Here is a 15,292-nt window from a genome sequence, read left to right as displayed (position 1 = left end):
ATTCCAATTTTCTGAGCTGTTTGTGTCTATGTGTAGTTTTATCTTTGATTTTATATTTTAACTGATTTGTCTTTCTTCGAATGTGATGGATGTGTTTTACTGATTTATCTGCCTGTGCTATGTTTCCTTATCTCTGATATTAATGGTTGTCTGCTTTGCTGATCTCGAGTGTTTTGGATATTCATATGTGTGCGCATGTATTTGCGATGTGTTTTGTTGCAATGTCTGTGAGGTGTGCTATGTTAATGCTTGTGTGTGCTGATATGGTGCTCTCTTGTAGATCAAATGATCAGTACAGATGAAGCAGACCATTTGGCCTATTTTAGTTCATTCCTTAAGTAAAAACGTGGGTGTGTATTTTTTTGTTGTGCGTTCCTGTGGAAAAATATGATTTAGTATGTTAAAAGATTCTTTCCATATATATGTTGCCCTGTATGCCTGTAAGCAGTCTTTGTCTTGCTGAATGTATGCCTCTGTTTATGATGACAAAGCCGTCTGCGTGGGTTTGCTGTCGCAATGCATGTCTCACTGGCTGGTCTAAAGCATCTGAAATGACAGATTGCCAGTGGGGGCTACAGATGTAGATGGAGGGCAGGGTAGGGGGAAAAACTAAATGTGGTGTAGGGCGAAGATGAAGGTGGAGGATGCGGAAAGAAAAAAGTTAAACAGCTGATACAGGTAGAGAAAGAGGAAGGCAGTGATGGGGTAGAGAGTAGTGTGGGGCAATGGAAATTTATTTATGTGAGATATTTCTGTCATTGTCATTCCCCCCCACCAATATTTATTTCATGTATGTGCATCTGAATAAGTTTGTGTAATATGTTATAGTTTTTTTAAATCTGCTTTTCTTTAAAGCTCATCTGCGTGGACCAATGTGTCCCTCAGTTTATCTTTCTGAAGATCTCAGGTTCCGTTTGGGTCTCCAACATATCTCTCAGTCCTGTAGGATCTGTTGACCTCTGTTGTTGACCACAAGGCTGAAAAGGCAGCAAAAAGTCAAATGGTCAGCAAGGTGGAAGAAAAAAGAAGGCTGTGGCAGCTTGGGAGCAAAACAGGGAGAAACACAGAGTTGGCAGATAAGGGCAAAAAGGAAAACTGTGGTGAGCGGGAATAGTGCAAGGAGAAGCGAAGAGCAACAGGTGAGCAACAGTCAGGAGCAGGAAAGGGTTGGGGGAGAAATGAAGAATGGGAGGATGCAACGGAGATCTGCAGTGCTGTGTAGAGCAGGGTCAGGAGTGGCATGGGCCCAAAGGGGCAGGTGGGATGCAGAAGCAGGGCTGTGGGTGGTACTTGGTGGCAGAGCAGGACAGCAGAGGCCCACGGGAAAATGTGGAAGCTGAAATGGGAGAAGGATGCATGTCGGCAGATTTGGGCAACAGTGAGGTAATTGAACCAATTGGGTTTTAAAAAATTGAAAATGTTATGGAGACAAGGTAGTGATTCCAGGAAAATCCTTAAGGTATCAAAATGACAAAAGATGCTGAGAAACTAGTACCATTAGTGGTGGAAGAACTGAATAAAAGGTGTTACAGTCTTACCCATTAAAAGTAATAGAGGCAAGCTTACTGTAGCACTTTAGGCCTTAGCTCTAGGCATTACCAAATGTTAGAGGTATTAATAAGTGTCAACCTTGTGACAGAATTGTGATAGGAAATATGTAACAAACAGGAATGTTTAATATATTACTTGTGAATCTCCAGTGGCCCCTCTCATGGTTAAACAAGAAAAAATGATATATCTTCTAGCTGCATTTGTTGCAACAGGTGGAGTGAGGTTGCAGCACCACCTCTGGAGGAAGTTAGCACAGCAGCCATTACCCTTACAGCGATACCCATTGATTTCATTAGACTGGGGGCATAGCCATGATACCAACTCAGGGATTTGAGAAAGAGAGAAAGCTAAAAAGCAAAAAAGAGAAAAAGGAAGGGAGAGATCACAAAAAAAAATGGAAAAGAGAGAAAAAGAGAAAAGAGAGATTGATTGACACTGGTGGACCTGTTAAAAATTTGGGTCAATAGTTTCTCATTCCTTTAAAATTTTGGCCAATGCTTGTTCTAGGTCAAATCTATAATGAAGTGCTAGCCAGCTAATACTGCTAGCGATGCTGTCAAACAGACTTATAAATTGTAACTCTGTTCCCTGTCTCATACAAAAAATACCATAAAAATGTTAATGCTTACATTAGCAAGTCCTGTGGGAACACAAGGTAAATATTGCTCCTTAAGGATGGATTTTCAGACTGTACCTTGGACAGCTTTATTACAATTACCATTTGATGCAGGAACTTCATACCTTCATCAATCAGATAGAAATGAAATGAGCAGAAGTGACACTTTAAGTGAATTGCTAAAACAAATATATAAAAAGAGATGAAATAAAGACAAAGTTCAGAACCATTTCAGCTTAATCTGCAGAATTAGAAACATTTAATTAGATATTCAGTTTTACACACCCATAAGATTTTTAAATCAGTATGTTTTTTCTGCCATGTTCAATTAAAATTTTCCTGTTCAAAGAACATGATTTAGACTGAAAGTTATCACAAATGTTAAGCTTTAATTCAGAAATAAGATGTCAAATGGATTTTAGCAAGGCTTTTGACAAGGTCCCACATGGCAGACTGGTCAAAAAAGTAAAAGCCCATGGGATCCAAGGGAAAGTGGCAAATTGGATCCAAAATTGGCTCAGTGGCAGGAAGCAAAGGGTAATGGTCGACGAGCGTTTTTGTGACTGGAAGGCTGTTTTCAGTGGGGTTCCGCAGGACTCAGCACTAGGTCCCTTGCTTTTTGTGGTATGTATTAATGATTTAGTCTTAAATGTAGAGGGCATGATTAATAAGTTTGCAGATGATACAAGGTTGGCCGTGTGGTTGATAGTGAGGAAGAAAGCTGTAGACTGCAGGATGATATCAATGGACTGGTGGGCAGAAAAGTGGCAAATGGAATTCAATCTGGAGAAGTGTGAGGTAATGCATTTGGGGAGGGCAAACAAGGCAAGGAAATACACAATAAACGGGAGGATACTGAGAGGTGTAGAGGAAGTGAGGGACCTTGGATTGCATGTCCACAGATCCCTGAAAGTAGCAGGACAAGTAGATAAGATAGTTAAGAAGGCACACGGAATACTTGCCTTTATTAGCCGAGGCATAGAATATAAGAGCAGGGAGGTTATGCTAGAACTGTATAAAACACTAGTTAGGCCACAGCCAGAGTACTGCGTACAGTTCTGGTCACCACATTACAGGAAGGATGTAATTGCACTAGAGAGGGTACAGAGGAGATTTAAGAGGGTGTTGCCTGGACTGGAGAATTTTAGCTATGAGGAAAGATTGGATAGGCTGGGGTTGTTTTCTTTGGAACAGAGGTGGCTGAATTAATTGATGTGTACAAAATTATGAAGGGCCTAGATAGAGTGGATAGGAAGGACCTATTTCCCTTAGCAGAGAGGTCAATAACCAGGAGGCATAGATTTAAAGTGATTGGTAGAAGGATTAGAGGGGAACTGAGGAAAAATCTTTTCACCCTGAGGGTGGTGGAACTCATTGCTGGAAAGGGTGGTAGAGGCAGAAACCCTGATCACATTTAAAAAGTACTTGGATGTGCACTTGAAGTGCCATAACCTACAAGGCTACGGACCAAGTGCTGGAAAGTGGGATTAGGCTAGATGGCTCATTTTTGGCCGGTGCAGACACGATTGGCCGGATGGCCTCCTTCTGTGCCGTAAATTTTCTATGATTATATGATTATCCAATCTGACAGATTCAAAAAGTAAGAAAACATTCTAAATAACAAAAACAAAGTACAACACGATTTGCAAACTAGGATAAGTTGTTTTAATGTTACTATTTGAAGTAACAGACTCACTGGTGACTAGAAGAGGTTTTAAAAGCTTTTTATTCTATGTCAGCATAGTGATTTTTTCCTCCTTAAAAATAGTACAAGAGCTATTGAGTTTAGGGAATCTTAATCTAGTTCCAAGTGGTACAAAGCTGCCCTAATTTGTACCAAACAATTAACTTCACTTAAAGGTTGCAAGATAGCAGGTGTGGAAAGGTATCCCACAAGCATAGCAGGGAGCGGTCTTCAAAAACTCAGTTGGAACACATTGTTGGCTTTACTTTGTTTCTAATCCATGCAATGCCTGACCTGGGAGTATCTGCATTTCCCTGCCCTCATATCCCTCTTCTTGATAAGTTCAAAGTTCACATTTTTTTTTTATATATAGTGATTTCTCTTCAGAAACACACTGCAGTCTCAAAATCATTAAGTGTTTCTGACAGGAAGCAAAATCATGAATTTTGTCTGATCTAAACATTCCTACTATTTTCCCTAAATAACTTTTAATCTACAGCTCGATATTGCGGCTGATTTCAAGTATACACTTTAACGACAGAATCATTCTACAAACACTGTCCTGCAATGATCAGCCGGCATGCACCAGTTAACTCAACTGAGACCACAATTCAATTTCACTAATGGCAGAATTACGCATGTCAGTTACACATTCTAAAGAGCTGAGATCTTTCATCCATGAAAACAATGTGGTAATTTACTTCAGTGGTTGCTTCCCCTGCACAGAGAACATGTGTACAACGTGAATAATTCACAGCATCCTCCTACCTCAACAGTTCAGTCCATGCACAACACAATTAACCCTTACAGAACTGAATTTCTTTTGCAACTTGGAAGTTGAGGACATTACAACAGAGCTCATTTCCTGTATCATTTTAATGTTAAATATTAGCAAAAGTATAAAAGGAATAAAGTTGAGAGCTTCAGTCTTCATCTTGTCAAAGAAAAAAAGTTTACAACGTTCCAAGACGACAAACAAGTTTTGGAGAGATAAATTCTGGTTCAGCTTAAATGAATTTCATTTGTTCTGAAGTTATCATTTAAGTGATGAACCCAAACCAAGAACAGAAGCCAAACTGAAATATAAAAAGTATGCTCCCTTTATTTGCCATGATGTGGAGATGCCGGTGATGGACTGGGGTTGACAATTGTAAACAATTTTACAACACCAAGTTATAGTCCAACAATTTTATTTGAAATTCACAAGCTTTCGGAGGCTTCCTCCTTCCTCAGGTGAATGTTGTGGAAATGAAATCCTCGAACCCTTCACATTTATAAATCACAGAACAATACCTGGTGATTACAGAAAGTCTTTCCAACTGCCCATTGCCAAGGCAATCACAGTGTGCAGACAGAGAGGTGTTACCTACATTTATTTGCAGTATTAAAACAATGAAGAGAAAGTAGTAGGTCTTGCTATTTAGAATTTTGGTTTATAAAACTGGTACCTTAATCCTTGGCATTAGCCACTGAAGTACCACAGTCTACATTAGATTAACCCATAAACAAAACAAAAAAAAAAATCAGAAAATATTTGATGCAATTTACTCGCAATCACACCAAATTAATAATCCATCTATTCACATGGCATAGATTGCTAGGCAATAAAACACGCCTATAAATCATTCTCAACTTCATGCAAAAATATTAAGAGAAACACAAACAACAACCAAAGTTTTGCCAACTCCGAACAGCAGCTCAGGGTGACTCCACATACAATCCTGGACAGCTGATCTGATCATTTTGTCTGCTTTATGTGGAAGGAAAGTAAGTTGGAGCATCAATCTTTTGAAAATTTAAGAACTAAAACTATGGTACGGATGCTATTCTGGAAAGGTGTGTTCAAATTAGTCAAAGCACCTTCTTTACCTTAGCCAATCTTGTAAACCTTGTTGTAAAAAGAAATGGGCAAAGAGCAGGGAGGTAAATAGAGATAGAAACATAGCATAAAAAATATAAGAAATAGGAGCAGGAGTAGGCTACACGGCACCTCGAGCCTGCTCCACCATTCAACATCACGGCTGATCTTTGACCTCAACTCCACTTTCCCACTCGATCCCCATAGCCCTTGATTCCCCTAGGGTCCAAAAATCTATCGATCTCAGCCTTGAATGTATTCAATGACTCAGCATCCACAGCCCTCTGGGGTAGAGAATTCCAAATATTCACGACCCTCTGAGTGAAGAAATTCCTCCTCATCTCAGTCTTAAATTTCCGACCCCTCATCCTATGTCCCCTAGTTCTAGACTCTCCAGCCAGGGGAAACATCTTCTCAGCATTACCCTGTCAAGCCCTCTTAGAATCTTATGTGTTTCAATAAGATCACCGCTCATTCTTCTAAACTCCAATGTATATAGGCCCAACTTGTCCAACCTTTCCTCTTAAGATAAACCCCTCATCCCAGGAATTAGTCAAGTGAACCTTCTCCGAACCGCCTCTAAAACAATTATGTCCTTTCTTAAATAAGGAGACCAAAACTGCAAACAGTATTCTCGATGTGGTCTCATCAATGCCCTGTTCAACTGTAGCAAAACATCTCTACTTTTATATTCCATTCCCCTTGCAATAAATGACAACATTCCATTTGCCTTCCTAATCACTTGCTGTACCTGCATACTTTTTGTGATTCATGTACTAGGGACACCTCAGAGTTCTGCAATCTCTCTCAATTTAAATAATATACTGCTTTTCTATTCTTCCTGCCAAAGTGGACAAGTTCACATTTTCCCACATTATACTCCATCTGCCAAATTTTTGCCCGTTCACTTAGCCTATCTATATTCCTTTGCAGACTCATTATGTCCTCTTCACAACTTACTTTCCTACCTACCTTTGTGTCATCAGCAAATTTAGCAACCATACATTCAGTCCCTTCATCCAAGTCATTGATATAGATTGTAAATAGTTGAGGCCCCAGCACTGATCCCTGTGGCACTCCACTCGTTACATCTTGCTAACCTGAAAATGACCCATTTATGCCTACTCTCTGTTTCCTGTTAGCTAACCAATCCTTTATCCATGCTAATATGTTATCCTCTACACCATGAGCTCTTATTTTGTGTAGTAGCCTTTGATGTGGCACCTTGTCAAATGCCTTCTGGAAATCCACATCCACACGATCCCCTTTATTACTTCCTCAAAGTACTCTAATAATAGTCGAACACGATTTCCCTTTCACAAAGCCATGTTGTCTCTGCCTGATTGCATTGGGATTTTCTAAGTGCTCTGCTATAACCTCCTTAATAAAAGATTCTAGCATTTTCCCTATGACTGGCCTGTAGTTTCCTGCTTTCTGTCTCCCTCCTTTCTTGAACAGAGGAGTTACATTCACTATTTGGGACCCTTCCAGAATCTAGGGAATTTTGGAAAATTAATACCAATGCATCTACTATCTCTGCAGCCACTTCTTTTAAGACCCTAGGATGAAGTCCGCCAGGACCTGGGGACTTATCAGCTTTTAGTTCTAATAATTTTTTCAGCACCCTTTCCCTGGTGATTGTAAATGAAAGTTCCTCCCTCCCTTTCACCTCTTGATTCACAATTATTTCTGGCATGTTATTTGTATCCTCTACAGTGAAGACACAAAAGTCCATCCAAAATAAAACAGGCTAATGTACAATACGTTTAACTGAGTCTTCACTAGGGTCTTTAATTCCCAATATATGCTTACATACCATAAGCTTTCGAGCAAATCTTTGTTTCTAAAAGTCTAGCTAAACGTTCTACAGAAAAATTTGCTGAGTTAAGTTTATATAAGTGGCATGGCAAGCCTTTGATACAATCTCTTTCACTTGAGGCTCCAGCCCGCCCCTCTCGGACTGAAGTTAGAAGTGCGGTTAAACCAGGGTCAAGTCAGATTTGATGTGCTGTCGAACTACTTTAATGCAAAAAGACTACACCAGTTAGGCCATGAAATTCAGTTACAATATTTAATGATGAATAAATTACATCTGTGAACTGGCTACACATTAAATCAATATAAAACTTCAGTGAAACTAATGTACCACCTTATAGTCAACAGTGTGACTTGGAACTGTTGACTGTTGTAATCTATCCATGCTATATCCAAGATCCCTGCAGTAAGGATTGATTCATTTTTGCTAGCAATACCGTGCAGATCAGGAAGTTCAGGAAAAGCGGAGTTTCTGCTGTAACCAGAATAATAGAATCCAGTAGGTTTATATTTGGTAGTTCCACTGATTACTCAGGACCCAAATGTGGCCTTGGTTTTCATTCCTGTTTACGCTTGCTTCATATAAAAAATGTATTTTCCTCCAGTTTCATAAGTATTGAGTGGACCACCTCCACCTCCTTTTTTTCATCAACTTTATATTTTAATTGCCACACATCTTCCATCTGCATTGCTTGAATTAAAAGGAAAACCATGTAACGGTATTTCTTTTAAAAATTAATTCCAAATAGTACAACGAACAAAACTATATCAGGGCCAAATCATCTGTCTATTTTGTTTTTCGTAATTTGTCTCCCCTCCTCCTCCTCTTCGTCTGAAGGCACCAATTCTTTCTAATGCATGGCTGCATGAACACCAGCTACCCCCCAGTATCTTGTCCAAATAGTCATTATTCATGCAAGAGCCTAGGCTATGAGTTTCAACAGGCTAGTGTACCATGGAGGTATCATACCTGAGCCCCACCCTGCCCCTACTGTACCAATTGAGAGCAAGAACCCCTGGCTGAATTTTCTCCCCCCAAGAGGTGCCTAGGCCAATTTAAGCAGCCTTATTATCACCCCGAGCACAGAGAGAATAGAACCTGGGACCTTGCTCATTTGTTGCGCCCAGGACCACATTGGCTGGTTCATGTACCAAGTAAACAGTCAGGGAAACAGCCCAGACTTATGGATCTACAAAAAGATTTCTACTGTACAAAGTACAACAAACAGATTCTGGAAAACATTTAAAGATGCTTAAAAAAAATCTAAGTAAACTGTTCCTGATGTAGCCTATTAAAGATCACAACAGTAATAATAAATTCTCATTGAATGCTATTCATTTTGAAAGAGAAAATTCCAACTGTTCTACTCACTGTAAAACAGCTAGTGAAGTTATATTGCTATATATCTGCTAATCAATGTATGCACCAATATAGTTGATTGGTATTTTCATAGCATCACTTTTTAATTTGTTTTAACCCCTGTGGTTGCACCATTTCCAGTCAGGTAATTTGGCAGCTATATACGTGGTTTTAAACATATAAAATACATCTGTCTGCATGGAAATAATCAGCCAACCCTCTAAAGCAAACTATAATATGGTAGGCAGGTTTTATCAACAGCAGATTGCTCTCTATCCCACAGGTTAGACTTCTGTCCCAATGAACATTACTCCATTCTAATCAAATTGCTGGACAACATTAGTAAATCACAAAAAGCACCATATTGGGCAGAAGCTGAATGAAAACTAATTGCCAATAGAGTCACATACTCAAAGATCTTCCTTTATGTTTCAATAGCTGTTCTCAAAATGATTTATGTGCCAATCTACCTACTAATGAGCATAGTGTATGAATGCACAGGTTCTATTATGCAAGTGGGCTGCTGACCTAATTAAAGCACACTCCTGTCAGCTTGTGCTTAGCTGTTAGCCTTTTACAATACAGAATTTTTGTATTCAAAGTTTAAGAGAATCACAACAGTCCTATTTACATATTATTGTTTATTTGTTGAATAGATTAAATCTGGTCAAATTTCAAAAACTGGAATTCTAGCTGAAGGGTACTCAATTAGTTTGATTAGCATTCCACTGCTGTAAAAGGTTAGCGACCCTGGAGTCCAGTTTTCCCAAATACAAGTGAATTGAAATGCTGTGCAATATCAGCAACATGTTAAACTATTAGTAATATTGCGCAGCACAATTTTAAGTGTCAAAACCAAGCAATATTGGCATTTTACAAGTACAAAATATTGTCATTCAGAACTACAATTTAAATGGAAAAAAAACAAGCACCCTTAATGGTAAATGTGCTTTTTCCCACATTATTCTTGGCCTCTTGCCTCCCCCCAAAACCATTTTGCAGCCTTCCTCACTCTTCTCTCCCCACCCTACACAGTTCAGGGAAGTGCTCTTCTTTCCTTCCACTTTACCGGAGTTCTCAGAGGCGCTATTCTTCCCCCGCTTCCCCCCCCCCAGTTCAAAGAGACAGTATTTTTCCCAAATTGGCACTCTCTGATGTTCTCTACTCCTACCTGCTGCTGCTACTTTGCTCCGTGATCCAATTCTCCAGCACTCATTGGTGAGATTAAGAACGTGGAACAAAGTTGGATCCCCAAGTAAAGCATCAGGAGAGTGGCGGTGAGTGACAAATCAGGGAGGTCTGGATTTAATGATTTTCTGCTGCATATGAGGACCAAAGTTTGCCATTTGAGTAATCCTGTTCTAGTTAATTCAGATACAGGCATTGTTTTGTGATATCAAAAGATTTGTGAACAATCTCAGGACATGACTAAATGCTTAAATTTCCAACATCTGTTGAATATTTGACTCAAAATTGTTTGTTGGCCTCCTTGCTCCACCCTTCAGAAACTTCAACTAATCCAAAGTCCTCTTCCACACCCAGCTCCACTGGTTTCCAGTGCCCCAGTGAATCAACTTCAAGGTCCTCGTCCTAGTTTTCAATTCCTTCCACAGCCTTGCCCCACCCTATTTGAGAAATCTTCTCCAACCTACACCCTGTTTTTGTGACTGAATTATTGTCTGTCTCTCCGCTCCACCAAAGAATATATTCCTGTCTCTGGAAACACTCTTCCTAAAACCACTGTGCCTTGTTGCCAAACTCCATTTTGCAAAGCCTCCTAAAAATCTCTCTCAAACTGTGCCTTTGGTCTCCCCCTATTCAATCCTTCATTTTCTACTTAACGCTCGCATCTTCCCCTTGTAAAGCACTTACACATTATTTTACACGAGGAATATTAAATAAATGTTAAGTTGCTGTTGCAGTCAAATATCTGCCACAAACAAAATCTGATGCTTAGTGAGTAATTTTAACCTAACTGACCTGGCAGGAAACTGACGGGATCGGATTTGTCGCCTGTTTTATATCCGTTAATGGAAAGGAAAATCGGGCAGGAGTTAAATGAACGACCAATCTGATCCTGTCAGTTTCCTGCCGGGCAGGTTAGGTTAAAATTACTCCCCAAGACTGGTCAATCCCTTGCAATCACGAATATTTATCATTCATAAATTTTTTACAATCAGTCAATACAGACAAATTTCACAATTTTTTTGGCACAACAGCATAAAAGTAACCTTTGCCACTGTACCAATAAATGCAGTAAACTACTTAGTAAAAGGCCAAAATAAGTAAGCAAACTTTTTGACAGCAAATTTGTATTAGTATTACTGTCATCATTCATATTTGCTATGGGAAAACTCAAAATTTTGACCTTGGTACTTCATAATCCAGAGCGTTTAAACTGTAGCTGTATCTTTCAGAAGACTGAATAATTTAAAGTTCTCATGTTAACATTTATAAAGTATAGCTTCAAGAATTTAATCGCTAATCGCTAATATCTGCAGCTTTTAGTGGCATTTCTGAACTCAAAAAATCTCTTTATCCTTTAATGTATTTTAGGAAGCATTTTTTAAGCTTGGGTACAAACAACATAGTTTATTTTACTGAAAAAAGATATAACCAATGGTGTACTTCTGTATGGGAATAGCCTGCATCCAATGATAAAGGTGTCCAGATTTTCCATTTGTATTCAGATAGCTTTCCATTAGCGAGCACTGTGACATGCCTAATTTTCTTTGGCTCGATGGGAATCTCCATTTTCTCTCCCCAACTCCAGTATCCTCTCCTAGAGATGGTGAGATTCAATTCCATGGTTGTCAGCAGCCCTCCAGCATGTCGCCAGTTTTCTTCATCCATAAGCCTAAATAGCAAAAGTTGGCAGGCTATTTAACTGTGCCGGCACTACGGATGAGTCTAATCCTTCACAGTCCCCAACATAAAATTCTCCATTTCAATTCATTTGCTGGTGCATCTACATATTACTGTACTTATGATATTCCAACCACTTTGAAGATCAAGTGCCATGTTTTATTCAAGCTATTTAATTTTTTTCTGGCACTAGAGAAAAAGAAAAATCATCTGAATAATTGTTACATGAATTTTTAATTAACTCAAACAGCACATATCATAATAACATGAGGCGGTATTGTGTCAGTTTGTTAATAAAATATTAAACATCTTGATTAATTTAGCTGAACTTTGTGTAATTATTAGCAGGTGGTTCGAAGATTAGAGATTCCTGCTGATCATCTGAATTAAACATTCATACAAGAAATGTTTGGTTCAATATTAATTTTCACTGTTAGGGATAGTCAATAAAGGAAAACCTCTCAGTCTGTCCAAAATGGTGCACAAAATTGTGAGAATACAGAAGCATGAATCTGGAAACCAGTGTAAAATGTGAGCCAAAATGGGAACTAAACATGACAAAGTGAAATCCAGTTTGTATGTCCCTTTTCTACTGCTGTATTACAGAAAAGCAGCAGCACTCATTGCTTAATGAACTACATAACAGGAAATTTACTCTATGAAGCAAAACACAGACCTGATAATCGTAAATTAGAATAACTGAAGAGTGATTTTAATTTTTCAATTTATATTTTTTCAGCAATTTTACTACAAAGCAGACAAAACAGTAGTGATGACAAAATATTTTTGTTGCTGGAAAAGAGTTGGAAAGCACATACTGGACAGAAATTGTGCCACTTAAGATTGCAGGAAATCATACCTTTGTCAACCCTCAGTGAGGTTAGTCTTTCATACATTCTATGCACTGTGAGTCATCAGTTCCTCAGGATATGCTGTGAGGCCAGCAGTTGCTGCTTCAGCAGACCTCCCTAGGCAGTGGGTCCACACAGGGGGGCAGGGAAGGGGAGAAATGCAAAAAGAAGCCTTTAAAGGCAATATTTCACATTTAGATTTTCAGCTGGTACCAAGTCTGAAATTTTGGTGGCCAACAAACATTTTACTCTAACAAGGTTACTTGTTACATCAGCCACCATATGTATTTGTACCACAATTAAATTAATTAATATGACCACCAAAGTAATGGCAATGCAAGGGGTAATTTTCCAAGTTCACAGTTCCAGCAAAAAACCTTGCCTGCCTGGAGTGTCTATCAGAAAGTTGCATGCACTGCACGATTTTCCAACTATTTAAATGAATGGTCAGAAAACCATGTGCCTAAATTTCTGATGGGCACTTCCAGCTGAGGCACCACATTGAAAACACAATGCTGGAAAATTACCCCTCTAGAATCCTCCTAAAGACAAAATATACTGCAAGTGATACAATATCCTTTAACCATTAACAGATTCTCCAACATAGTTTGTGTAGAAGTGCACAGTGACCTCAAGTGAAGTGAAAATGAGTCCAAGGAAGAGGATTTTCAATACCTTTACTATATAAAGATAAATTATATTGAAACAAACTTGCCCGAATAGCCCAAGGTCTATAGATTTATCTAAAAATGTGCAAATTTCTCATTTTATAAAATAATCCTCCTTCTCAACTATCCACAACTCTTAGCAGTGTTAGACTATGAATACAGAACTAACAAAGAATGCAATTTGATAACACAAATCTGGAAAGAAATCTGGAAGTTGCTTAAAAAAAAATTACATTTTTATCACTTGCACAACACAAATTGGCGGCGGAGTGGCGCGGGTTGAGGAAAAGACAGACAAACAGACACACACACACAAACGGGAAACCCAAGTTCACTTTCAAAATGGTGCTTTCCCCCCTTCATTAAGGGTATTCCAATGTGATTCAAGTGTTGTAACCTAATGAAAAGCATATTGATCTTCATATTTGATCTAAAGAAACAGGTATCAAATACTTAAGAATTTAGTATATGACAGTAAGACTGTTCAGTTGACATTAACAAACTGCTCGGGCTTCATTTCCATCATTATTAACTGAAAGCTCACAGCTCTGAAATCTCACAGCTCTAAAATACTCTCTTAGCAATCATATTTATTCTGCATAACCATTAATCCCATCATTTTCTACTACATTTAAAACTTTTGGCCAAATACGCAAGACGGAATTTGAGTTATCTTAATGACGGTTTATAATTACCACTATCTAGCAATGCTATTATCACAGATTTTATTTCTTATCCTAACTATAACAATGGCAGGGCATTCTTATTCTCCTTTATGTTGGACATAGTATATAAATATTCTTGTTTTATTTATAGCCCTGCTACAGGTATTAAAAAAGCTATAGACCTCTTAATGTCAAGGGAATTAGGAATTGGAAAAAAATTAGGTCCAAAGCTCTCCCAACAGGTCAGTTACTTATTAAAAAAAAGTGTGCTTATGCCACACATATCAGAAAGTCTCAGATTAGATTCCTAGTCTCTGCTGAGTTTGCCAATCTCAGTTGACGTGGCAATAAAGGCCTCGTCGCATCTGGGCCAGGAAGGAGGGGAGCGGGGGGGTAGAAAACAGAGTTTCTGCTCCCGATTAATACGAATTGAAGTACTGGTAGGAATGGTGTGTGTGGATGTTAAATAGTAGGTGTTGGCAGGCCATTCAATTTTGGGGGCCTCACCCAGTCTGACACGTGAAGAATGACCAATGAGGGGAGGTAATGGAAAGCAACCAAGGGCTGTAAAAATGTATCCCAGCAAGCGTGTACGCCATCAAAAAACGAGGTGGGGGGGGGGGGTGGAAAACTGATGGGGAGAAAAGAAAATCAGGTTCAACGCTGTATTCTAACCTACACTTGCTCTTCTCCTTTTGGTATTTCAGCCCTAATAATTCTGATTTTTTTTTTGAGTCTTCCAACTGCAATTTCCACTGAACAAATGTAAATAGTGCTTTGAGAGATTGTACTGGCCCATCTTAATAAAGTCTTTAAAGCTGATTCTGTTACAGGTTTAATTGCTAAATTACATATTTCATCCAGGTAAAGATACATTTATGGTCCTCAGAAATCAAATGTTATAACTTAAAAGTAAGAATTCAGTGATCTCTGCACTCGGGAGGATACAATGTCAGGATTAAAGATTGAGACAAAATAATTTTATTTCTGACAAGTGACACAAAACATGGGAATTTATTCCCATGTTTTCAATATACACCTAAAAAGTTCTGGGACAATATCAATGTTCAACCCTTTTTAAAAGAAAACTGAAATGAGCAACATCTGTGAGCCTTCAGGCCATTTGAAAGTCCTCCAGAATGCCTTAACACTAGCCTTTCTACACAGCAATCTAGAGGTAAGAAACGAGTAGACACACCAAACTGTGAAATAAATGCCAGAAAAGTCACAGTTCAATAGCCATAGCCATTAGCAGCAAACTACAATTGCCTCTACCGCTGATACTTCAGCGTCAAAATAATCACTACCAGGATCCTTAAAACATGCAAATAAACACACACACACACACCCTGTCCTTTA

This window comes from Heptranchias perlo, chromosome 30, assembly GCF_035084215.1.
Source record: "Heptranchias perlo isolate sHepPer1 chromosome 30, sHepPer1.hap1, whole genome shotgun sequence".
NCBI lineage: Eukaryota > Metazoa > Chordata > Chondrichthyes > Hexanchiformes > Hexanchidae > Heptranchias > Heptranchias perlo.
The sequence above is the reverse complement of the archived record's forward strand: the minus strand, read 5'-3'. Positions refer to the sequence as shown.